Source organism: Rutidosis leptorrhynchoides, chromosome 5 (assembly GCF_046630445.1).
Source record: "Rutidosis leptorrhynchoides isolate AG116_Rl617_1_P2 chromosome 5, CSIRO_AGI_Rlap_v1, whole genome shotgun sequence".
NCBI classification, from domain to species: Eukaryota; Viridiplantae; Streptophyta; class Magnoliopsida; order Asterales; family Asteraceae; genus Rutidosis; species Rutidosis leptorrhynchoides.
In genome coordinates this window covers 22684133-22702386 of record NC_092337.1, presented here as the reverse complement: position 1 = coordinate 22702386, position 18254 = coordinate 22684133, and the positions used below count along the sequence as shown (strand labels likewise).

The 18254-nt window shown below is 33.2% G+C and overlaps 1 long non-coding RNA gene across 3 annotated transcripts; it reads left to right on the top strand.

The window, feature by feature from the left end:
* The first annotated feature begins 14207 nt into the window (after positions 1 to 14207).
* LOC139847747 (uncharacterized) lies at positions 14208 to 16194 on the top strand. 3 transcript variants are annotated; one of them, XR_011759657.1, is made up of 6 exons: positions 14224 to 14267; positions 14357 to 14386; positions 14556 to 14802; positions 14955 to 14995; positions 15082 to 15585; positions 15771 to 16194. It is a non-coding gene; the product is annotated as an uncharacterized lncRNA (long non-coding RNA). The 3 variants fall into 3 exon arrangements; XR_011759658.1 differs by having other exon boundaries at positions 14253 to 14267; positions 14738 to 14802; positions 15771 to 16193; XR_011759656.1 differs by lacking the exon at positions 14556 to 14802 and having other exon boundaries at positions 14208 to 14267; positions 15771 to 16193.
* Positions 16195 to 18254: the final 2060 nt, after the last annotated feature.

Here is an 18254-nt window from a genome sequence, read left to right as displayed (position 1 = left end):
ATCAAAACATGTATCCTATATCATCGGGAAGGTATTTTGACAAAGGATACAACTAACCACATATCATCAATCGAGTTTATCATTTACAACAACAAAAACCTCGTCAAGAGATCGTTAAATGTTCATAATCAAAGTCTCAAGTTCGCAAAATGCATTTCATGATTCGGGAATCCAATTTATACATATGATATGCCGTTTTGAAGGTAACGAAACATACAATACAACTAAACACTTACTAACGATGTTTCATGGCATTCAAATCATCAAAAGTCCATTTTAAGAGCTATCAAACCCTAGCCAAGAATCACAAAATCAATAATCATGTTAGTGATGTTTTTCCAAATCAACCTATACACTAAATTGAAGCTAGTGATACTAGTAACATAATTAAAACATGAACTTTAACAATTTAACAACATTAACTCATCCAAAATCAAAGATTAAGCACACCCATTTCAATTGTTCATACTAGTTACTCAAAACAACAAATCGAGCAAGTAAATCATATATTCATGCTAGACACGAGCCATAGACACTAACTAACACCATTTCAAATCAAAAACACGAATTTAGAGAAATCTAGAGTTTTAGAAATGTTACCCAAACGAGATGAAGTTGGTATCAAATTATAGAGGATGAAGAGAGGATTCCAAATACGTAATTTGTTTTGATGTTGGCCTCCTAGATCGAATTTAGATGATGAATGATTGAATTGGGTAAATGTGTGTGTGTTCTTGCTAGAGAGAAAGAGAGAGAGAGATGGAGATGATTGAATGGTGGTGATTGGGGTGGACTAGTTGACCTAGTCAACTAGTTTGCCCCGTGTCAATTTTAGTCCCTCGAGTTTAGAAGCGGGTGCGGCATTTTACCGAACGAATATTTTGAAAACGCTCGAGTAAACGAGTGATGTTATAATTAAGTAACGGAAATATTATGAACGTTAGTCAACGGAAACTACGAATTTAGATAACGGAAGATATTATCTAAATAAAAAAAAAAGACGGTCGTTAAAACAATTTAACGGAAAAATGCGGGATGTTACATTACCTACACCTTAAAAGAAATTTCGTCCCGAAATTTAGTTGAAAGTAGTAGTCGTTGTTCCTTCATCGAGATCGTGCGTTGCCCATTCTACCGATAAGTGAAAGTACTTCATCGGGCATTTCAACGAACTTTGACAGTCGGGGTTTTACGTTGTTTCAGAGTTTGGTTTCATGATTTATAGTTTCAACCGGTCCTCCTAGAAAGTGAAGTTTATCGTTGATAGTAAGTTCATCGAAGAGGATAACAAGTTCTTGTCTGGTAAGACACTTTTTCAAGTTCGACACATGGAAAGTAGGATGAACGGAGCTCAAATGAGTCGGAAAAGTCTAAACGGCTAGCAACGGGTCCAAAACGCCCCAAGATTTTTAAAGGATCAAAATATCGCGGATTTAGCTTTCTACGTTTTTCGAAACGGATTGCACCTTTTCAAGGTGCGACTTTTAACGTTACGCGGTTACCCAAATGGAATTTGGGAGGTTTACGCCTAACATTGGCATAGCTCCTTTGGAGACTACGGGCCGTCTCGAGCCTTTCTCGGATTGGAAGGATTTTAACGGTTACTCCATGAATGAGTCCAGGTTCGGTGACTTGATTATTATTTACTTGGTTCTACAAAAGGAGAATGACGTTTCCGGTCATATAAGATTTCAAAAGGTGTGACGTTAAGACTTGAATGATAACCATCGTTGTAAGAGAAATTGGTTAAAGGCAAAGACTTTTCTCAAGAAATTTTGAAGTCGATAACACGAACTCGTGTTATGGTTTCCAAAGTTTGAATCATATGTTTGCTCGGTCCGTCGGGTTGTGGTTGATGTGTTGTACTCATGTTTAAACGTGGTCTCGAGACTTTTGTAAGGCACTCCTAAATCTAGAAGTGAAACGAGGATCTCGATCCGAAACAAGGTACATTTCCTTAAGATAAATTTGAATAAGTTTGTTAGGACTTGAAAACTTTAGTTAGAACAAGTTTCAGTTTCTCAAGAATTTCGCGCCGCGGAAGATTTATCGGTTTTCGAAAACGTTTGTTAGGACTATTCACCCTCGTGGTGAATACTAGTATAACGTGAAGAGTCTCTCTCTCCATTGAGAGTTTAGAATAATGATTTCCTTAAATGGAAGTACGAGTGTAATGCGAGAGAAGTTTCCGCCTCGATGTGAGCATACCAAACAGTTTGTAGTTCGTCGATAAAACTATGCGAAAACGAGATAGTATACACGTATAACATACGTCTGATGTTGAAGAATTTGCCATTCATTCGGAAGCATAACTATGGTTCGACAATAATCGAAGATGTGTCCCGGGTATGGTTGTTATCAGTATTCTCGGGGTTTTCGGATATCCAATCAAGAAAGATGAAGTCATGTACATGGCACATGGTGGTGATTAGGTTGATCGAGTCCAACCACCATCACGTGTCATTAGAACTTTGGTATGACTTACCTTAATATAACCACGTTGATTGAGTGTCGTTATATTACGCTAACTCATACCTCCATTCCCACATCACTCCATAGATTCATGTTCGTAAAATCATAAAGTTTTAAAATGAACAAAGTGTAAAGATGTCTCTATCGTGACTCGTATTAAATCGAAAGAATTAGTGTAACTCGGAAGGAGCGTTTCCCGAGGGAAGTGTATAAATGATTGTTCACGTCAATGCGGTTCAAGTCAAACAATAATGTCCTTAGGCACGAAAAGAGTAACGAATTATGATAACGAGTAGTACTCAACCGTAGTGATAAGTAGTGATGACGATACTCACCTAGAGTAGTGATGGTAGTAACAAGAAGTGGTAGATAGTGAAGAACACTGGTGTGGCACCGATAGTAAGTTGAGACGGTGGCGAATAACAATCTGGGAGACAGAGTTCCCGAACAAGTGTGACTAATGAAGTCGTTGTCATCCTTTCGTGTATGAATCTTGAAATTAACGTGGTTTACCAGAAAGTGGCAGAACACCGATTTGTATGATGAAAGTTTGGTATCATTAAGAAGTTTGCCTAAGAATGATTTAAGTATAATGCACAAGTAGTCAAGTAAGTGCTATCTATAGCAAATGTATGTCAGAATGCAATGGCTAACAATCCGGTTGTAGTCTAGATTCACTAATGCGTCCTAACGACTCTGTCAGACACACTAATACATATCCTAGTTCCCTACAACCAACGCTCTGATACCATCTGTAACGACCCGACAAAATCGTCATTGACGGTGCCGTCTACTTAGGTCCCGTTGCGTGGTCATAGTCTCTATATGAGACTCGTTTGACAAAAATCATGTCGCATTCATTTGAAATGTACAAAACTTGCAAGTTTAGTTTACAAAACGGTTCGACAACAAGTTTAAGTTTACAAAAGTTATAAAGTGTAAATGAAATAACTTGCGACATAATATAAGTTGAAAATCACGGTTGCTATAAATAGCATAAGTATGTAAACATTTGTTTGAATCCAAAGGTGCTATCACTAGCGTATGCATGTATGCTTGACTCCATTCAAAGTAATCAAAGTGTGCGGAAGCATGTATCAATTAGCCAAGTATGAACCTGAGAAAACATGTAGAAAACTGTCAACGAAAAATGTTGGTAAAATCATAGGTGTATTTGTAAACGTTGTTTTTGAACCACAAGATTTAGTATTCCTATAGTTGATTATCAAAATCGTTTGCATTCCAAAAGTATTGTTCGCGAGCACCCAATTATCAAGACTTAACGTTTCCTTCCATAGAACCCCATCACAATAGTGTTAGAACATACACTATTTCTCGAAAATATATTTCATCCGTAGACGGTAGCGAACGGTCCGTAATGAGGGTTTGTCAAACCCGTATGGCCACACAATATAAGTTCTCGCTTACACCCTGCAAGTGTAACTAATGATAATCGAATTGAGGATTTTTGTTCTAACTCGTTGTGGAATGTTTGTTTCATCGTACTTGTGTTCAAAGTATAAAAGTAAGTAGTACAAAATGTAACAAAGTATATGTTTCTCAGCCCACAATTTAAAATATAAAAAGTTGTTGAAAAGGTGGGACTATGATCTCACCTCGAGTGCACGAGTATAAAAGTACTTCACAAAGTAAACGTGTGCATGAAAGTTGCTTAGCCTTGACCTAAACAAGTAAGTTGTATCAATTAACCGGTTACGACACAAGGTCGGGTGAAATGTGTTCAATTAGTCATATGGCTCGTTACGACTCGATTAAATATAGCATGTGAATCAATTTGTCAAGTTTCATGCAAGATACAAGTATAGAAACAAGTTAGGAAGATTGCACAATCATTTGGTTAAGTTTGACAAAAAGTCGAACTTCGGTCGGTCAAAGTCAACGAAAAGTCAACACGTTCGGGTCGGGTCCCGAACTATTTTTCCGAGGTTTTTAATCATATATGAGCATGTTGGTCAAGTTTCATGTTAATCGGAGGTGCGTAGCATAGTTAGAATTAAACGAAAAACGACAATTTTGGACAGCCCCTGATAGTTCATCTGGACGGCGTCCAAAATGGCTGGACGGCGTCCAGTATTGAAGGCCTGGACGGCGTCCAAAAGGCTAGACGGCGTCCAAGTCTGAAGGGATGGACGGCATCCAAGAATCTGGACGGCGTCCAGATCTGTATCCAGGCCCTGTTTTGCTGCAACAAAGAAATGCACGAACCAAAACTCAAACAATCCCAATTTATGACCCGCAAATAATCAAAACTAGTAACACAATTAAAACATGAACTTTAATAATTTAACAACATTAACTCATCCAAAATCAAAGATTAAGCACACCCATTTCAATTGTTCATACTAGTTACTCAAAATAACAAATCGAGCAAGTAAATCATATATTCATGCTAGACACGAGCCATAGACACTAACTAACACTATTTCAAATCAAAAACACGAATTTAGAGAAATCTAGAGTTTTAGAAATGTTACCCAAACGAGATGAAGTTGGTATCAAATTATAGAGGATGAAGAGAGGATTCCAAATACGTAATTTGTTTTGATGTTGGCCTCCTAGATCGAATTTAGATGATGAATGATTGAATTGGGTAAATGTGTGTGTGTTCTTGCTAGAGAGAAAGAGAGAGAGATAGAGATGATTGAATGGTGGTGATTGGGGTGGACTAGTTGACCTACTCAACTAGTTTGCCCCGTGTCAATTTTAGTCCCTCGAGTTTAGAAGCGGGTGCGGGATTTTATATGACGATCGCTCCAAATCCATATGGACGAACAAGTCATTCATCGATTTCATTGCGAGGTATTTGACCTCTATATGATACGTTTTGTAAACATTGCATTCTTTTGAAAAGGCACACCATAAATGAATATTTAAATCAAAGGTTTTCGACATCTGATGATATCTACATATAGACAATCACCGTAAATAATAGTTTACAATAGTACTTCCGTTGACAATGCAGTCAAAATAAGATACATGGTGGTGATTTGGTGAATGCAACGTTTCCTTGAAAAATATGCCATGTAAGACTCCATGCACATAGCTTGTTTAACATATAAGCAAACAGCGGAAGACTTCTAGGGAACCTGAGAATAAACATGCTAATAAGTGTCAACACAAAGGTTGGTGAGTTCATAGTTTTAATGTTTTGCATAATCTGTACATAAAGGTGGATCACAAGATTTCAGTTGTTTCATCCAGAAACGTTTATCAAAATATTCTACGAAATTGAGCACCCTGGTAACTAAACTTAACGTATATATAATTTATACCCTTTGTATAATCATCTTAATAATACACGCAACCAACGTGTACGCTTCTCAAATAGCATACGTCCGTTAAAAGGCTAGTGCTCTAGCTCGGACGGGGACATCAAGCCCTATGGATCCATATACTACTACTCGCGCCCACCAGTTCTTATAACTGGCAGTTACTAGTTACCAAAGCTAAGGGATTTTCGGTTCAAACTCAGTGTAGAATTTAGTATGTACTTGTATCCATTGCGTTTAAAAATAAAGTGCATGTATTCTCAGCCCAAAAATATAGATTGCAAAAGCAATTAAAAAGGGAGCAAATGAAACTCACCTTAGCAGCATATAAAGTCGTTCACCAAAATGTGACTGAAACTCGGAATGCAAAATTAACCGTAGATATCAACCTAGAGAACATATGTTGGTCAATAAATGTCTATCAAGCTAGTTCTGGTCATAGTGTATCACAATCCTAATGCTCGAGATCGACATACAAAAGTTATCCAAAGTCATTTCAAAAAGTCAATTTTGACAATAGTTCAACAAAACGAGACGTACCTTATATAAGGATTCATTTACTCAGTTGGTAATACTCAAAAATCTAATTTATCAATCTTACAAACAAGTTATTTAAATATTAATTGCAGATTCAAAAGCAATTCATTTATCGTTAATCATAATTCAGTTGTCCATATCTTTTAATTCGTTCATCGAAATTACGCGATTCCTAAATGAAAAGTTATTGATTTTTCGCCAGCTTTCCAAAAACATGTATATCATATACCTTTTACCAGTAATATATGTATTTAATTCGTGATTCATTATAAACTATTTAACGACGAAATTTAGCATACACGTATGTATAAATATATATACTCGAGCACTAGACATAGATACACAATTAATATATAAAAGATAAAATATGAGTGCTTACGTATCAATATTGAGATTCAATATTGTAGGAAAGTACGTAGACGTAACGGAGATGATAAATACTATGTTTGATTCATAAATATACCCCCGAACATTACCCATAACCTCCTTGGCAATAACCCATAATTTCCTTAGCTCTATCCCGCTCGAAAACATATTTTGAAAGTGACACGCTCATGACCTCGTCGTAGTATTTTATGTATAATACTAATTAATAATAATACTACTAATAATATTAAGATTAATAATAATATTAATCTTAATAATAATAATAATAATAATAATAATAATAATAATAATAATAATAATAATAATAATAATAATAATAATAATAATAAATATAAATATAATATATATTGAGAGATAGATGCGAGATAGATGGATACAGAAAAACAGAAACGTTCGATATTTATAGGACCAGACCTGTCCCACCTGCACATGCGATCGCATGGGCTTATGGGCATTTTGCCATGCGATCGCATGGCATCATTTTCCAGCTCACATCTTGTTTGTTCACTAGCGTGTTGACATATTAATATAATACGTAAATCGAATTTAAAATTTTAAAAAGTCGTATTTATTAAATACTTCAGGGGTATTCTATGTAACTTATAATTAATAATTTCTATCATGTCGTTTTCATATGAATAGTAAATGAATTAATTTAAATTCAACTATTTAAACTACACGTTGTACGTTGTGCTTTACAAATTATACATTATTAATTTAACTTCGTTTATTAAAAAAAAAATACAAAAATTATATCATAAAAATAAAATGACTTAATACGTAAAATTTTTAATTTGAAATAGCATCGTTTAATAGTAAATTTTTAATCATTTCGTATATAAATATTATTCGCATGATTCCGTATATATCGAAAACTCTTATATTTATTAAAATATGTATATAATACATGTTATGACGTTCGTGAATCGTTGGACAAACAGGGTAGTCAACCGTTATATAAAAAATCATTTTCAAAAGTTTTAAAACTTGTCAAAATTCATTGCTTATCATGTCGAAAATATTAAATCATATAGAGAATTGGTTTAAATAAGTCGAAATTTTCCGGGTCATCACAGTACCTCTCCGTTAAAGAAATTTCGTCCCGAAATTTGAGTGAGGTCGTCATGGTTAACAATAAAAATGTTTCTATGACGAATATGAGTTGATAAATAGAATTTCTATCACCGTTGAATAATATGGATAAAACAATCCAATTACTCGAAGAGTATGAGGGAAGTTATCGTAATAAAGTGAAATGAGGGAATAGAGATTCATCTTAACTTTTGACGTATTAACGATTGATTTTCGAAATTTAAGGAATAGAAAATCTTCATAATCTATATAAGATTTGATTATTCGGAATTTGCGGAAATTAGGATTTTCTTTGATTAAATGGGTAATCTGCCTCGATTGCTATGTCTGATTTTTCGCTATAAATTGACCTCTTCCGTTTCATTTATTTTCACCACTCCTATAATCTTCTTTTTTATTTCATACATCCCAATAGATTGTGAAAATGCTTAATCCAGTTCTGATTCTTGATATTTTCATGGCTATCGTATCCTTCATTCTTCTTTTTCATCTGCCACCAGAGGAAGTTATTTTCTTCTACTATTACCTTGGGGTTATAGTGTTTTTCATTCTCCCGTTTCTTTATATTGCTATACGCATTGATATACACGGTTTGTAATTTCGGGGTTGTTATCGGGCTTTATATTTTCCATTATATTTCGGAGCTTCATGCTTTCGTTTTCTCTTCCCGACCTTAAGTTAAGCGGATAATGGTCCAGAATTCGTAGGTATGAAGTTTCAGATGTACATAACTAATGTTCTAAGAAAGAAATGGTAATAGCACAATCTGACTTGCCAAATTACCAGAATATCTGGAAAAGACCGAATCATCAAGAAAAATATTTTCTTGATATATTTAGAGGTTAAATATAATGAAAGAGTTATGTAACATGGTTCATGATGAGGGTGTGATCTGTGAACCTTTATCGCGTTCCATTAAAACTCAGCATGACTTACTGTAATATAATCACGTTGATCAAGTGTCATTATATTATACTAATTCATGCTTCAGTTCCCAACACTACTTCAAAACATTCATATTTTAAACTTGAAGGTTTCAGAATTTAAAAACTAAAATAGTTTCTTTTATGATGTAACACCGATAACGTGAAGAGATAAATAATTTCGATTGATAATAGTTATGAAGATATCTTCAGAAATATCGAAGATATTTATAATGAAAGATATGATAATATCTTAGAATTTCTAATATTAACGGATGGTGAAGAAGATTTGTCTGTGAAGGTTTAGAGTTAGGAGCAAGGTATTCGTTAATGACTTCAGCAGATACTGAATCATTTGTATTCTTTGAAGGCAGGTTTAGTCTTTGTGATTTGTCCACAGCCTCCTTCATAGTTTGCTCAATTCGTTTTCCAGTACCAAATTTTCTCTTTTTCTGTGCTTTTCCAACACACTACACTTTACCATCTAACTTTCGACTATTAAAGTCGTTTACAGTTTTTACTGCTTTATTAGCTTTTTTTCAAAATTCGGAGAACTAGTTTCGCAGTTTGGGGTGTTTTTCAGAAACTTCACATTCGAAGTATGTAAGTCCAGGAGGTAGACGTTATATGTACACATATAACTGTTGGCATAGACGTGCTGCAAGATTTCAAAATACTGATTGCTAATTCCTGATAATTCGTATGGCAATTTTCGTTACAAGATGCAAATGAGTAAATGATAGGGTTTCAATGAGTATTATGATTTTTCGGAAGGTCGAAGATCAATGAAGTTGTTGGTAAATTTACTGCTAATGTGGTGGAACATGAAAAGTTTCCCGGTAACAAGAACGTATATGTCCAGATTACAATAAGGCTAATCTGAAAAAAAAATCGATGTTGACTGGTTGGAAGTGTGATAAAACGGGATACTTTGAAAAGGGATTGCAAGATTATTTTCAGTAAAAACAACGCTAAAGGATCTTTCACATTTTTGAAGTCAAAGTATAGCTTTGAAAAATGTAGAGATCTAAGAATGATGTCACCCGTTAAATTTTGACTTGGATTCTGATCCGTCAATATCAGAATATGTAATTGAATTTGTATGAAAACGATTGTATATCGTTGTGAGCATTGTTAATAATTTTTGAATCAAAGTTGAAGAATGTACAGTGTAACATATTAATTGAGAACTTATATATTTTCCGGGTATTACTTACCCGTTAAAGATTTCACAATTAATACTTTGTACAAAAGAATTTTTATTACCGTTTTTATGTAAATATGTGTATGTATATTTTCTTCAGATGTAACACAGATTTAATGAGTTAATATCATATTAAGCTCATTTAATTTTCGGCTTGACTTAGAAATGATTAATCTCTAAAATATTAAAGATTACATAATCTTTGCAGAGTATTTCGCTAATGTAATCGATACTTCATTATTTATTCTTATTTCTCGGTGAAGGATGTTGATGCTCGTGGAATTTTTGTGAACCTTACAAGGCACAGATGATGTTTTCTGGAAAGTTTCGAGTACATCGAAAATGAAATTGTAAAATCAATTATGTAATTGAATAATACACTTGGTTTATTATGAAATGAAATTCATTAAGTTGAAACAGAGATTGTAGTTAACAATGGTTAAGTTGTTAAGGAAGGATGTACATCATTGCATATTAGTAATATGAACTAACCGAGTAGTACCTACCAGTTAAGATTCACACGTAATAGCTTAGTACGAAAAGATTTATTTTGATTTCAAAATTCATATATATTAAATATACATAAAATTTCTTCAGGGGAAATGAGTTAATACTTCATCGGTTATTGTTGCTGGTATTTCTTGGTAACTACGGTGCGTATGACGTTGATGCTCGTGGGACAGATTGTGAAGTTGAGGTTTGCGGTGCGGTTGTTGTTGGTGGTGGTGGTAATGATACTGTTGGTGTTGATGATGGTGGTACTGTTGATGCCAGTGATGCTGCCGGTGCTTGTAATCTTTGCACCATATTCTCCAAAGCCACTACCCGAGCGCGAAGCTCGTTGACTTCCTCTACTACACCGGGATGATTGGCGGTTCGGACGAGCGGATGAATAAGATCCAGAATTTGAGATAGTATATTATCATGACGAGATACTCTGGAAATGAGAGAGAAAATGGTATTACGAACAGGTTCGCCGGTAAGTGCTTCAGGTTCTTCGCCAAGAGGGCAATGTGGTGGATGGAAGGGATAACCTTCTTCTTGTCTCCAATGATTAAGTAGACTACGAACACATCCCCAATTCATCCAGAATAGGTGATGGCTAATTGGTTGATCCATTCCGGTTACACTTTATTCAGAGTTCAGGTGAATATCCATATCGAAATAGCTGTCGGAATTTAAGGAATTTGAACTAGATACGGGATCCATCTTGTATAATTAGATAGATGATTTTTTATATGAAATAGATTATAGAATTTAGAGTGGTACTCTTCAATACATAATTTACATATGTATATATAATAGCAAAATTCCGTAAATTACAGAGAAATTTTCGGAAAATGGCAGTCAAAGTTTACTATAATAGATATGCCAAGATATGAATTTTGTCTATACACTATCTATGCAATCAATGCAATAAGACGCGTTTAGACTTAAGATGATAGACAGGTAATTTCTGAAAAGAAATGATAAGCAAAACGTTTGACATGCAGACACAGTCGAAGTCCAGACTTACTAATGCATCCTAACAACTATCAGTTAGACACACTTATGCAAGACCTGGTTCACTAGGACCAACGCTCTGATACCAACTATGACGATCGCTCCAAATCCATATGGACGAACAAGTCATTCATCGATTTCATTGCGAGGTATTTGACCTCTATATGATACGTTTTGTAAACATTGCATTCTTTTGAAAAGGCACACCATAAATGAATATTTAAATCAAAGGTTTTCGACATCTGATGATATCTACATATAGACAATCACCGTAAATAATAGTTTACAATAGTACTTCCGTTGACAATGCAGTCAAAATAAGATACATGGTGGTGATTTGGTGAATGCAACGTTTCCTTGAAAAATATGCCATGTAAGACTCCATGCACATAGCTTGTCTAACATATAAGCAAACAGCGGAAGACTTCTAGGGAACCTGAGAATAAACATGCTAATAAGTGTCAACACAAAGGTTGGTGAGTTCATAGTTTTAATGTTTTGCATAATCTGTACATAAAGGTGGATCACAAGATTTCAGTTGTTTCATCCAGAAACGTTTATCAAAATATTCTACGAAATTGAGCACCCTGGTAACTAAACTTAACGTATATATAATTTATACCCTTTATATAATCATCTTAATAATACACGCAACCAACGTGTACGCTTCTCAAATAGCATACCTCCGTTAAAAGGCTAGTGCTCTAGCTCGGACGGGGACATCAAGCCCTATGGATCCATATACTACTACTCGCGCCCACCAGTTCTTATAACTGGCAGTTACTAGTTACCAAAGCTAAGGGATTTTCGGTTCAAACTCAGTGTAGAATTTAGTATGTACTTGTATCCATTGCGTTTAAAAATAAAGTGCATGTATTCTCAGTCCAAAAATATAGATTGCAAAAGCAATTAAAAAGGGAGCAAATGAAACTCACCTTAGCAGCATATAAAGTCGTTCACCAAAATGTGACTGAAACTCTGAATGCAAAATTAACCGTAGATCTCAACCTAGAGAACATATGTTGGTCAATAAATGTCTATCAAGCTAGTTCTGGTCATAGTGTATCACAATCCTAATGCTCGAGATCGACATACAAAAGTTATCCAAAGTCATTTCAAAAAGTCAATTTTGACAATAGTTCAACAAAACGAGACGTACCTTATATAAGGATTCATTTACTCAGTTGGTAATACTCAAAAATCTAATTTATCAATCTTACAAACAAGTTGTTTAAATATTAATTACAGATTCAAAAGCAATTCCATTTATCGTTAATCATAATTCAGTTGTCCATATCTTTTAATTCGTTCATCGAAATTACGCGATTCCTAAATGAAAAGTTATTGATTTTTCGCCAGCTTTCCAAAAACATGTATATCATATACCTTTTACCAGTAATATATGTATTTAATTCGTGATTCATTATAAACTATTTAACGACGAAATTTAGCATACACGTATGTATAAATATATATACTCGAGCACTAGACATGGATACACAATTAATATATAAAAGATAAAATATGAGTGCTTACGTATCAATATTGAGATTCAATATTGTAGGAAAGTACGTAGACGTAACGGAGATGATAAATACTATGTTTGATTCATAAATATCCCCCCGAACATTACCCATAACCTCCTTGGCAATAACCCATAATTTCCTTAGCTCTATCCCGCTCGAAAACATATTTTGAAAGTGACACGCTCATGACCTCGTCGTAGTATTTTATGTATAATAGTAATTAATAATAATACTACTAATAATATTAAGATTAATAATAATATTAATCTTAATAATAATAATAATAATAATAATAATAATAATAATAATAATAATAATAATAATAATAATAATAATAATAATAATAAATATAAATATAATATATATTGAGAGATAGATGCGAGATAGATGGATACAGAAAAACAGAAACGTTCGATATTTATAGGACCAGACCTGTCCCACCTGCACATGCGATCGCATGGGCTTATGGGCATTTTTCCATGCGATCGCATGGCATCATTTTCCAGCTCACATCTTGTTTGTTCACTAGCGTGTCGACATATTAATATAATACGTAAATCGAATTTAAAATTTTAAAAAGTCGTATTTATTAAATACTTCAGGGGTATTCTATGTAACTTATAATTAATAATTTCTATCATGTCGTTTTCATGTGAATAGTAAATGAATTAATTTAAATTCAACTATTTAAACTACACGTTGTACGTTGTGCTTTACAAATTATACATTATTAATTTAACTTCGTTTCTTAAAAAAAAATACAAAAATTATATCATAAAAATAAAATGACTTAATACGTAAAATTTTTAATTTGAAATAGCATCGTTTAATAGTAAATTTTTAATCATTTCGTATATAAATATTATTCGCATGATTCCGTATATATCGAAAACTCTTATATTTATTAAAATATGTATATAATACATGTTATGAAGTTCGTGAATCGTTGGACAAACAGGGTGGTCAACCGTTATATAAAAAATCATTTTCAAAAGTTTTAAAACTTGTCAAAATTCATTGCTTATCATGTCGAAAATATTAAATCATATAGAGAATTGGTTTAAATAAGTCGAAATTTTTCGGGTCATCACATTTTACCGAACGAATATTTTGTAAACGCTCGAGTAAACGAGTGATGTTATAATTAAGTAACGGAAATATTATGAACGTTAGTCAACGGAAACTACGAATTTAGATAACGGAAGATATTATCTAAATAAAAAAAAAAGACGGTCGTTAAAATAATTTAACGGAAAAATGCGGGATGTTACAGATGGTGATTATGGAATTGCACGAAAGGTGTTCGATAAAATGTTCGTTAGAAGATTATATAGTATGGTTTTTAATTTGGTTATTGACATTAATTCTTGAGCTCTATGACCCTTTTATTTGTTTAAAATTATGTTGTTGAATATGATACAGGTATCAATATCTTCACAAAGTTTCATCAAGGTGACTTTTTTTTTGTTTGTTTTGTTATATGGACTACAAGGTTGGTGAAAGAAATTAAGAGTACAAGTCTGGTGAAAAAAAAAATTAGGACATTGAGTGAATTAAAGTAGTTTTTGGTAAGGGTTGTTTGCTTTGTTAAGTGTTGTCTGAAATTTATTTTTGTTATAAGGGTGGTTTATGAAACATGATTTAAAGTGAAGATTCTCTTGATCTTGAAAGATTTGGCACTACTTAGAAACTTGGAGAAGATGGACTAACTTAGAAACTTGATGTGCCAATATTGATTACCTATGTTATAGAAGGTAATCAGTCCAAAGAATAAGATTTTTGGTTTGATTTTGTTGTACTTAGGCCCTTATAGTGAAAGCTGAAGGAGAGAGATAATGAAGAATATAGAAAAAGAAGGAAGATGAAATGTGGGTGCCAGCAGCAGTGTTTTAAAGTGTCCCAACTTCTTAGTCTTATGGACATAGTTATAAAAATATGACATAGGATTTTAAGATATTTACTTAATTATCTTTGAATTTGATCATCAAATTTGATTATTTTATTATTTTCTTTGTTGCAGATTAATGCACATATTGTGATCTTGAAGGGGAATTTAAAGAGGTATGTTGTTCATATTTGCTTTGTATATTACCTTGATTATGATTATGATGTTTCTATGTTGCTAAAGAATTTACATATATCTGCAGAAATTGAAGACGAACTGAGTCATGATGTCACTTCTAACGAGAATTTCAGTAAATGAAAAGGTGTTGAAGTTACTGATCTAAATATTATGAAGAAGAAGAGGAGTGTTCGATATGAACAGCCAAGAGGAGTGTTGAAATGGGTTTTTGTTTTTATTGATAATTTTTTTTTAATATTATTACAATACAAATGAAAGTATGCAATTTCTTTTCAAACAGACATTCTTTATGTGTTAATATAAGATAAAGATTGAAAATTTGAAATGGGTTTTTGTTTTTCTTGCTAATTTATTAAAATTATTACAATGCAGGTGGATTTAGTAGGTGGGTACTATGATGGGGGATAATGTCAAGTTTGGGTTTCCCATGGCTTTTACCACCACAATGTTGTCATGGAGTGTGCTTGAATTTGGTGGATTGATGAAAAGTGAATTGGGTAATGCTAAAGAAGCCATTCGTTGGGCTACTGATTATTTACTTAAAGCTACTGCAGTTATTTATGTTCAGGTACATTTACAAAATCTGTACATAAACTTCATTTTATTTTGTTATGTTATACATTATTATTTGTATTGCTATATTATATATATATATATATATATATATATATATATATATATATATATATATATATATATATATATATATATGGTTTTAATTTTAAAGATTTTTTGTTATTAAAATAAAAAAAGGTCGGTCACGCCACTAAGGACCATGCATGTTGGGAGAGACCTCAAGATAAGGATCAAAATTTCTGCCGGTTGACCAATATTTCGTGAACAAGCTGCTGCTCTTTCTAATCTTCCTGGCCGAGTTCGATTTTCTTTTCATTTGTTGTATACCCATTTGGTTACTGTGAAGGGGTGTAATGACAGCCCATGGCTGTATTCTAACAAACCAATGAAGTAAAATGGATCATTTTTATGTAGAAGGTGTCAATCTAGGTTATGGGTTATGGGATCATATTAGGTTTTAAAAAGGATCACTTTTTGTACATTTTAAGTGATATGTAATAATAGGATCTTATGTACATAGAAAGTGTCAATTTGGGTGAAGGCTATTAGTTACAAGGCTCACTTTTTGGTACATCATGTAAGATTCAAAAGTTTAAAGTGAATAAAATGTTTGGTTTAAAAAGTTTATTATGTAGATTTCTTCGTCAACACGTAAATATCATTACAAAAAATTTTCTTTAAAAACCCGTGAATCCACGGGTCTTTGCACTAGTTATCTATATATACTAAAACCCATAGTCGGGTTACTATTGGTGAATTGTAGCCCAACTATGGCTTAGAGGTGTTGTACCAAATGTTTAACCAGTTGTACCCACAAGGGTTTGTAGTGTGCTACAGTATTTTTTTTTAGGTTTCTATCTTACTTCCCCGCAACTTTCTCTAAAGGCCCGCACAAAAACGCTTACTCGATTTCTCCTAACCTAATTTTTTACCCAACAAAAAAAATGTCATCCATATTCCTTTTCTTTTTCTCCCCCCTTCCACAACGACAAGTTTCCCGTTATAGAAAACGATACGATATGTTTCCTGTTATATAAAACGATTTGCAAAACAGTGCAGCACCGCGAGCCCCACATCCACTAGTATTATCTAATAGACAAAAGTTATGAATAGTAACTATGGGCATTTTCGTCCTTTCACATTTTTAAAAAAATTTAACTAAATTTCATTACAATAACAAAGCCCCCCCACACTTTTTTCAAAAATTCAAATCGACCCCCCAAAAAGGGGATAAAGTGCCAAATAACCATTTTCATAAAAAAATCTTAAATAAACTCCACCCAAATATTCAACGAGTCATATCTTCTCGCTCGCAACGAGTTAAATTTTTCAGACACCATCGTTAAACTCAAAATAATTTTAGGAACACAATGTCACTAACTATACACAAAACAGACGCTTTTCAAAAAACGCTAAATATTTGGGGTACTTTTCATACACGTTGATTTTGCGTTAAATTTTTAAAAGTCGAAAATTCCATAGCAAAACGCGGAGATGCACATATATTGTTAATTTAAAATAACATTTAAATCTATCACGAGTTATACCTTTTAGTTCGACTTGAGTTGCGCTTCAACGACATCATCGTTAGCCACGAAATAATTTTACAAACTAAACGCAATAAAATACATTGAAAACCGAACCCCTGGAGCGAAGCGAGGGTTCGAAAACTAGTTATAATTTAAATAAAACATACTTTATGATTTATAGTTCCAAATTTACTTAGTTCCAAAAAAAAGTCGAGGTATTCATATGGCGGGTAATGAAAGATAGTCTTTCGGTCCGGGTTGAGCTAGACAAAAGGGGAATTGATCTCGATAATATTTGATGTTCGGTTTGTGACAATGGCTTGAAACGAGTGATCATATTCTCTCTTCGTGTAGCTTCACGCAAGATTTGTGGTATCAGGTTTTTATGTGGTGGAAAATTAATCCTACAAATGCGATCCTGGGTGATTTTCTTCGTGGTGGTTCCTCTCAATTGCATCTCACGAGTACAGGCAAACTCATTTGGCAAGGTATGATTTGTACGGAATGTTATATTATTTGGAAAATCAGGAATAACAAGACTTTCAATAAGAAGTCCTCGATGGCTTCTTCTAACCTTAGTGAAATCCAAGCTCTATCATTTGATTGGATATCTCAAAGGTTGAAAAGTATCCGTCTAGATTGGAGAAATTGGTTCTCGAATCCATCTATGTATGTGATTTGAGTTCATCGAGTTAAACATAAATGGTCGAGTTAATAGTTATATTCTAGAATTGCAGCAATTTTAGTTATAGAGTGATTGTGTAATGTCGAGTTAATGGTCTGTAGTCGTGTATTATGTTGAGGCAGTAATGGTTGCACACTCTCATGCAACTTCATTTGTATTCGTTGTATATATATATATATATATATATATATATATATATATATATATATATATATATATATATATATATATATATATATATAGGTTAAGTTGTAATTGTAGGATAACCGTGTGCACTTTTACCAATTTCAGATTAACGCAGCGGATAGTTAAAATAATAATCTTTTATTATTTTATAAAAACATTTACAAAATTATATATATTCATATATTTAATGAAACATGCACACGATTAATTTATCCCAATGATCCAATTACACCATAATAATTGTCATGAATATAAAACAAA